The sequence below is a fragment of the Gracilinanus agilis genome, chromosome 2, assembly GCF_016433145.1.
Source record: "Gracilinanus agilis isolate LMUSP501 chromosome 2, AgileGrace, whole genome shotgun sequence".
NCBI classification, from domain to species: domain Eukaryota; kingdom Metazoa; phylum Chordata; class Mammalia; order Didelphimorphia; family Didelphidae; genus Gracilinanus; species Gracilinanus agilis.
This window is the reverse complement of record NC_058131.1, coordinates 167,120,323-167,128,608: the sequence shown is the minus strand read 5'-3', so window position 1 is coordinate 167,128,608 and position 8,286 is coordinate 167,120,323. Positions and strand designations below refer to the sequence as shown.

Below are 8,286 nucleotides of genomic sequence, written 5' to 3'. Positions count from 1 at the left end.
CACCCCCCATGTCATCTTAGACCATTTAGTATCCTGTCCTCTCCCTATGAATTATTCTTCTGGTTGCTATAATAGTGAATATTATAATAGTGTATAGAGTTCACTACAGAGAATTATACATAACATTTCTCCACCTAGTAATACAGATAATTAGATCTTATTTATGCCCTTAAAGAGTCAAGCTTAAAAGACTATGAGTTTTCTTTCTTTTCCCTCTGTTTCTTATTTACCTTTTCATCTTTCTGTTGATATCTGTGGTTGAGTGTCAAACTTTCCAATTAGTCCCGGTCTCTTTTGTGCAAAAACTTGGAATTCTTCAATTTTGTTGAATGACCATACTTTCCCCTGAAAGTATATGGTTAGTTTCGCTGGGTAGTTGATTCGTGGCTGAAGGCCCAGCTCTCTTGCCTTTCTGAATATTGTATTCCAAGCCTTGCGTTCTTTTAGTGTTGAGGCTGCCAGATCCTGTGTGATCCTTATTGGTGCTCCTTGATATTTGAATTGTCTCTTTCTGGCTTCTTGTAAGATTTTTTCTTTGACTCGAAAGCTCTTCAATTTCGCTATTATATTTCTGGGTGTTGACTTTTCTGGGTCCAGTTTAGAGGGTGTTCTATGGATCCTTTCAATGTCTATATTGCCCTCTTGTTGTAGAACTTCAGGGCAATTTTGCTGAATAATTTCTTTGAGTATGGAGTCCATGTTTTTATTAATTTCTGCCTTTTCTGGAATACCAATGATTCTCAAGTTATCTCTTCTAGACCGGTTTTCTTGGTCTGTCACTCTCTCCTTGAGATATTTCATGTTTCCTTCTATTTTATCAGTCTTTTGACTTTGTTTTATTTGTTCTTGTTGTCTTGAGAGATCATTGGTTTCTAAATGTTCGATTCTAGCCTTTAAGGACTGGTTTTCGGCTCTAATGTTTTGGTTTTCCTTTTCAATCTGGTCATTTTTGGTCTTCAGTTGTCTTGTCTCACTTTCCAATTGTGAAATTCTGCCTTTTAAACTGTTATTTTCTTGCCAGATTTCTTCCATCTTCCTCAGCATTTCATTTTTAAACTCTTCCATAACTTGTGACCAGCTTTCATTTTTTTGGGGAGGTTTGGATTTTTGTTTTCCCTCCTCTGTTGTCTGGATTTTCTCTGTGTAGAAGTTGTCCAGTGTTCCAGAATTTCTCTTGATGGTCCTTTTCTTCTGGACTTCCTTATTGCTGGCCATTGTTAGCCCCGCCCCTTTTCCGCTTTGTCTTTGCACTCCGGGTCTGCCTGGGCCTTGCAAGCTTGGGGGGGTGGTGCCTCCGGTCTCCTTGTCCTCGGGGTCAGGCCTCCTGGTAGTTCCCGGTCTGCCCCTCTGCCCGAGGTTCCTTCAGCAGTCTTTGGGGCTGCTTCCACAGCCACACTCAGGTCTGCACCAGGTCCTCACTGGAGGTCCAAGCCTGGGCTGGAGATTGTTATTCAAGCCTAGGGCACTGCCTTTGCCTGCGCTGCTGCTCTTAGGGCCCTGCTTTCACCCCCACAGAAGGTAGTGAAAGTCCGTGGGCTGGAGATCTTTATTCGCCCCTGAGGCGATGCCTTCAGAGCTTGGGAAAGGCCGAGTTTTAGGGGCCTTTGTCCCGCCAGCAGTGGTGCCTTCACCCACGTGGGCGCTCAGGGAAAGTCCCAGCCACCTGGGGTCCCTCGTCTTGCAGTGCACAGGTACGGGCTCAGGGGCTGCCAGTGATTGTCTGGTTGCCCCAGTCCTGTTTACCGGCTTGTGCGGTGTGGGGGGTGGGGGAGGGGCTTCTTCCTCTCGTGTTTTAGTGTGAACTGTTTCACCCCTTTAAAGTGTGGAAATGCCCCGATTCTGCATACCTTCAATGCTGCGCCCTGTTGTGGGGTTCCTTCGTTCCTCTGGACTCGTTTTTATTTCCCCTTGAGGGGTCCTGTATGGTTCGGTCAGGAGAGAGGCAAATTTAAAAATTATAAGTTTTCTTTCTTTCCCCTCTCTATCTTATTTACCTTTTCAGGTTTCTCTCGATTTTTGTGGTTGGATATCAAACTTTCCATTTAGCCCTGGTCTTTTCTGTGCAAATACCTGGAATTCTTCAATTTTGTTGAATGCCCATACTTTCCCCTGGAAATATATAGTCAATTTTGATGGGTAGTTGATCCATGGTTGCAGGCCCAGCTCTCTTGCCTTTCTGAATATCGTATTCCAAGCCTTGCGATCTTTTAGCGTGGAGGCTGCCAGATCCTGTGTGATCCTGATTGGTGCTCCTTGATATTTGAATTGTTTCTTTCTGGCTTCTTGTAAGATTTTTTTCGTTTGCTTAGAAACTCTTGAATTTGGCAATTACATTTCTGGGTGTTTTCTTTTCTTGATCGAATGTTGCAGGTGTTCTATGAATCCTTTCAATGTCTATATTGCCCTCTTGTTGCAGGACTTCAGGACAATTTTGCTGAATTATTTCTCTTAGTATGGAGTCCAGGTTTCTATTAATTTCTGGTTTTTCTGGGAGACCAATTATTCTCAAATTGTCTCTTCTAGACCGGTTTTCTTGGTCTGTCACTCTCTCATTGAGATATTTCATGTTTCCTTCTATATTTTCAGTCTTTTGACTTTGTTTTATTTGTTCTTATTGTCTTGAGAGATCATTAGCTTCTACTTGCTCAATTCTAGCCTTTAGGGATTGATTTTCAGCTATAATCTTTCGGTTTTCGGCTCTGATCTTTTGATTTTCGGCTGTAATCTTCTGGTTTTCGGCTATAATCTTCTGGTTTTGGGCCATAATCTTCTGGTTTTCGGCCATAATATTCTGGTATTCCTTTTCAATCTGGTCATTTCTGGTGTTCAATTTGCTTATCAGTTCATTTGGTTTCTGAGCCTCACTTTCCAATTGCAAGATTCTACCTTTTAAACAGTTATTTTCTTGGCAGATCTCTTCCATTTTCCTCAAAATCTCAGTTTTGAACTCTTCCATAGCTTGTGAGGAGTTTTCCTTATTTGAGGAGGGTCCGGATGCTTGTTTGTTCTCCTCCTCTGTTTGCTCAGTTGTCTGGATTTTCTCTGTGTAAAAGTTGTCGAGTGTTAAAGACTTCTTTTTCTTGTTGTTAATCTTTCTCTTCTGAACTTCCTGAGACTGGGCAGCCATAGTTAGCCCAGCAGCTTCTCAGGTTTATCCTCGCGCTCAGGGTCTGTCCGCGGTCAAGCCCTCTGGTGGATCCCCTTGCTTGATCCTCTGCCGGAGGTTTCTTTATACAAGTCTCAGGGCGCTGCTTCCACAGTTGTATACCCGTCTGCACTGGTTCCCCACTCAGGGTTTCAGAGCTTTAGCTCGTGGCTGTGTCTGCCTCCACCACGCTTCCGCCCGTGCCTGCGCTCTGAGCCCGTGCTCTGCGCCCTTCGTCTGCTCTCGGCACCCTGCTCCTGCGCTCAAATTTTGTGTGCATTCGTTAGCTTTTTGGGGTCCTAAATCTTGCTGCTCTCAGGAACAGGCCCCGGAGCTGCCAATGACTCGATGGGTGCCCCAAACTTGCTCTATTTCTTTTTAGCTGGCTTCAAAGCTATAGGTGTTGTGTGTGGTGGGGTTGGGGGTGGGGTGGTTGCTCAGCCCGTGATTTAGTGAGAGCTGTTTCACCCCTTTATAGCATGGAAATGCCTCAATTCCACGTACCTTCCACACTGTGCTCTGTTGTGGGGTTCCTCCGTTCATCTGGACTTGTTTTTATGTCCCCTTGAGGAGTTTTGTGTGTTTTGGTCAGGAGAGTTTAAGAGCTGCTTCTTACTCTGCCGCCATCTTAACCCGGAACCGCCCTTTTTTTTTTTAAACCCTTGTACTTCGGTGTATTGTCTCATAGGTGGAAGATTGGTAAGGGTGGGCAATGGGGGTCAAGTGACTTGCCCAGGGTCACACAGCTGGGAAGTGGTTGAGGCCGGGTTTGAACCTAGGACCTCCTGTCTCTAGGCCTGACTCTCACTCCACTGAGCTACCCAGCTTCCCCCTGTCTCATCCATTTTAATGTGGAGGTGAGGAGTAGTGCAATAGCACTTCACTTCAGGTACTAAATGGACCCTTACCTCTTGTTACAAACAACTCAAAGGTACTTTTACAATGGTATCTTCTCCAGTCCAGTCATAGGGGAAAGGTACAAATAAAGACAGTGCATTAATACAGAATAAAGTGGTCATCCTATGTAAGTAGCTAGAAGATCATTGGCCATTACTAGTACTTTGGGCCAATGGTATTTTGGGCATACTCAGCACCAAATTTCTCTACCAGTTTCATTAGGTTGTTTGTGGCAGCTTCTGAGATTGCATACACATGATCCACAAGCCAGGCCATACACAAAGAATTCAGTTTCTCATCAAAGAATTTCATACCCAGCTGACCTCCCAACAGTGACATGTATTCAATGATAGCCAATCGTACTCTCCACTTGGCATCTTCAGCCAGCTCCACAATGGCAGGGAGGAGAGGCTGAGAAAGCTGACAGATACCAATCACTTCATTTACATAGACAAATTAGAGATGATATTCAGACGGACCTTAGGACACTCTTCCATTAATTGAGCTAATAAAAGATGTAGAAGGTGTTAAGTGGTGTTTTTGCCCAATATGGTAGATAATCCCATAATTACAGAAGCTAGAACAGACGACATGCTAATTGGAATCAGATACTAATTCCTTAATGAAAGGCAGAATGTGATTCATAATTATAGATTCACAACCATCAATGGGCAAATTCTCACAACGTTCTTTCACTTTTTTCTTATATTTCCCTCTTATCTCTAACTATTGTAGTTTCCTCTTAGAAGGTGTAATATTGTATGCACCTGTAGTTAGAAGATTTTTAGAGGTACAAGATGATTATGTCAAATGATCCATTGGGGAGACTAGTCTTCCAAAGGATCATAGGGGGGATTGTGAAAATGGGATTATCTCTCCCTTTGCCCACTTTTAGATTTAATCACCAGAAGCATATACACCCCACTTATCCTTAAGTATGGGGAGGTCTGTGACCCATGTGTCCTATAGTGGGTAATGAATCAGAAACTACTCAATGCCCCCTGAGCAGTCCTAAGCAAAGCTAAAGCTACAATTGGTCCATGTAAAGTGGAAGGAACACACAGGAAGTGATGCAAAGAAGTATATTTAAAAGCAGTGACAACTTCCTGTGAAGGGAGTTCTTCAGAGTTCAGAGTTTGGAGTTCAAGTTTGAGGTCAAGTTAAGTTGGAGGCTGGTGAAGGATCTGCTTCATGGACCTGAGACTGAAATTTGGTGAGACTGTTCTTGAATCTCTCCCTTTGAACTACCACGAGGGTGAGGGGAAAGGCTGGCTCCTTTTTCTGGCTTTTTCTGGAGGTACTAGCCTCTGGAGAGGCCTCTCGTCTTGGAGGAGGCCTCTAGGCTAGAACCCTTGTTTAATTTATCTCTGGACCCCTCTTTGCTAGGGCCTCTGAAGCCTGGTTTAGACTAGGCCAGAGTAATTATCTACTCTCTCTCTCATTCCCTTACTTTCACTCTTTCTCCTTTTATAAATAAACCACCATAAAAAGTCATCCTGACTTGAGTAATATATTTTTGATGACTACATTTTTATACATTTAGTACAATCTTTAATTTTACAGCTCCCATTACATAAATCTGTATATCTCTCTAGGAAAAGAGAAAACTAAGGAGATGGAAGGGGCATGAGGACATGGTACTCTCTTCTTGTATTTAAAGAGATTTATCAGAATCTACTATACACAATAGTTACATGTCCAAAAAACTAAGAAAAACAGAAATGGACAATGAGCTACAAAAATGTAAAATACTCCAACTGACAAAACTCTCAACAGAGATTCTTAAATTATTCAATCTTAAAAAATAAAAATGAAATTGAATTATCTTTAAAGAAACCAAAGAAGAAGAAAACATGGGCACTCTATATTGAAAGATGAATTATATTGCTTGTATATAGATTAAAATGCTTAAAGAACAATTAATATCTATGTTGTACAAATTATTCTCAAAAATTAAGAAAGAAAATCTATTACCAAGTTCTTTTATGACACAAGTATAGTCTAACCTTGGGAACGATAAAGGAAAGAAGGAGAACCCGTATTACTGATGAATACTGATTTAGAAATTTATATGAGATGCTAGTTAAAAAAAAAAAAGAATATGGCATCAAAGACAAAAAACTGTATGGCATGACCAAATTGGACATATGCCAAGGATAAAATATGATTCAATATTAAAACATAACAAACATAATTATATTTAAAAAACAAAAATAATCCAAGCCATATGATTATGTCAATCAAAAAATATTCATTAAGTGATTTCTATATGCCAGGACCTGTGCTAGGAGATGGGATTACAACTTCAAAGATAAAAAAAATTCCCCGCCTTCAGGAAGCTTACATCATAAAGGGGAAGACAAGTACAAACAAAGATATGTGGCATCAACATGAACTTAATAAATAAATATATATATATGTATATGCATATACATACAAAGTAGTTAAATACAATATAATTTAGGAGGGAGGACAGTAGAGATTTGAGGGCATCAAGAAAGGTTTCATACAGAAGATTGACATTGAGTTATATCTTAAAGGAAGAGAAGGACTTTATTAGGCAAAGGTTAGGAGAGAATGTATTCCAAGCATGTGGAATGTCCAGAACAAAGGCAAAGCAACAAACATTTATTAAGTGTTTATCATATGCCAGACACTGTGTTAAATGCTAAGAATATAAAGACAAGTGAAAATAAAGACAACCTCTTCCCTGGAGGAGGTTATAGTCTAATGGAGGAAGACAATTCACAAAAGAATTCTGAAATGATGGGGATAGAAGTATTGGTATCAAATTTTGGAACATCATAAAGAGAGACAGGAAGAGAATTAAGATTGACTGGCTTGCACCTCTCCTCAAAATGGAGGTACTAGAAATAATTCCCTAGTGGAAGAAGAGGTTCAGCATAGTGGAAGAACATTCCAAGGTAAGAAGGTAACATGTGGTGAGGGAAGTTCCAGGTTGCTACAGATGGTAGCTCAGACATGTAGGCAAAGTCTAGAAAGTAAGGAACAAAACCAAGAGTGGGGAAAAAGGCATGGCAATGGTAGATGGAGTGTCGTATCTAAGAATTGAAAGACAAGTCTGACTGGATCATAAAATGTGGAAAGAAGAGTAAATGAGGCCAGAAAGGTAGGCTGGGGCAAGGATAGTTTCTAGGGCTAAAAAAAAACAATAAGAGAATTCATCTGGAGGAATAAAAAGTAAAGAATCTCAAGAGAAATGTTGACCAAAGAAGGAAAGGAGTCTAACAGTGAGATCTCAAACTATACTATGAAGACATAATCATCAAAGCCATTTAATGCTGGATAAGAAATAGGTTAGTCAGGAGAACAGTTGAGATGCACAGTATACAGAAGCAAATGAACAGGGCAGCCTACTGTTGGTTAAATCCAGAGATTCCAACTATTGAGGCAGGAACAACATTCAGCAAAAACTGTTGGGAAAACTGAAACAAAGAAAATAGATAAAAACTATCATTTCACACCATATACCAAGAGAAGCTTCAAATGGTTATGTGACTTAGACAATAAGAATGACAAATAAACAAATAAGAGAAACAAGGAAGGAATTACTTGTCAGATCCATGGATAGGGGAAATGTTTGTGGCAAACAAGAGATAGATCATAGGAGGTAGACAATTTCATTATCAAAAAATTAATTTTTTTTCACATACAAAAATCAATGTAGCTAAAATTGGAAACGTAGGTAAATGGTAAAAAAAAAAAAATCCTTGTAGAAAGTTTCACCGATGAAGATCTCATATCTAAGATATATAAGGAAATTATTTAAGTTTATAAGAATAAGGACCATTCCCCAACTGATGAGTGTTTGAAGGAATCAAATAGGCAATAGCTATTTTTCAATTGGGCCCAATTCTTTATGACCACACTTCGGCAATAGCTATTTTTCAATTGGGCCCAATTCTTTATGACCACACTTCGGATTTTCCTTGGTAAAGATATTAAAATGGTTTGTCATTTCCTTCTCTAGCTCATTTTACAGATGCATGCAGAACTGAGGCAAACAGGGTTAAATAACTTGCCCAGGATCATACTGGTAGCAAGTATCTGAGACCATTTTTGAACTTGTGAAGATGAATTTTCCTGATCCCAAACCCAGTGTTCTATTCACCATGCCACCTAGATGACCAGAAATACTATTATTATATGCCCCAAAGTGATCAAAGAATGAAGGAAAAAATTCAGGGGTGCAGAGGCAGAGAATTGGAAACTAAGGGGGTGTC

General features: G+C 40.3%; 1 pseudogene; it reads right to left on the bottom strand.

Annotated features, from left to right (window-relative positions):
• The window catches only part of LOC123233420, a 16,584-nt pseudogene extending 11,949 nt beyond the window's left edge, over nucleotides 1-4,635 (bottom strand).
• Nucleotides 4,636-8,286: the final 3,651 nt, after the last annotated feature.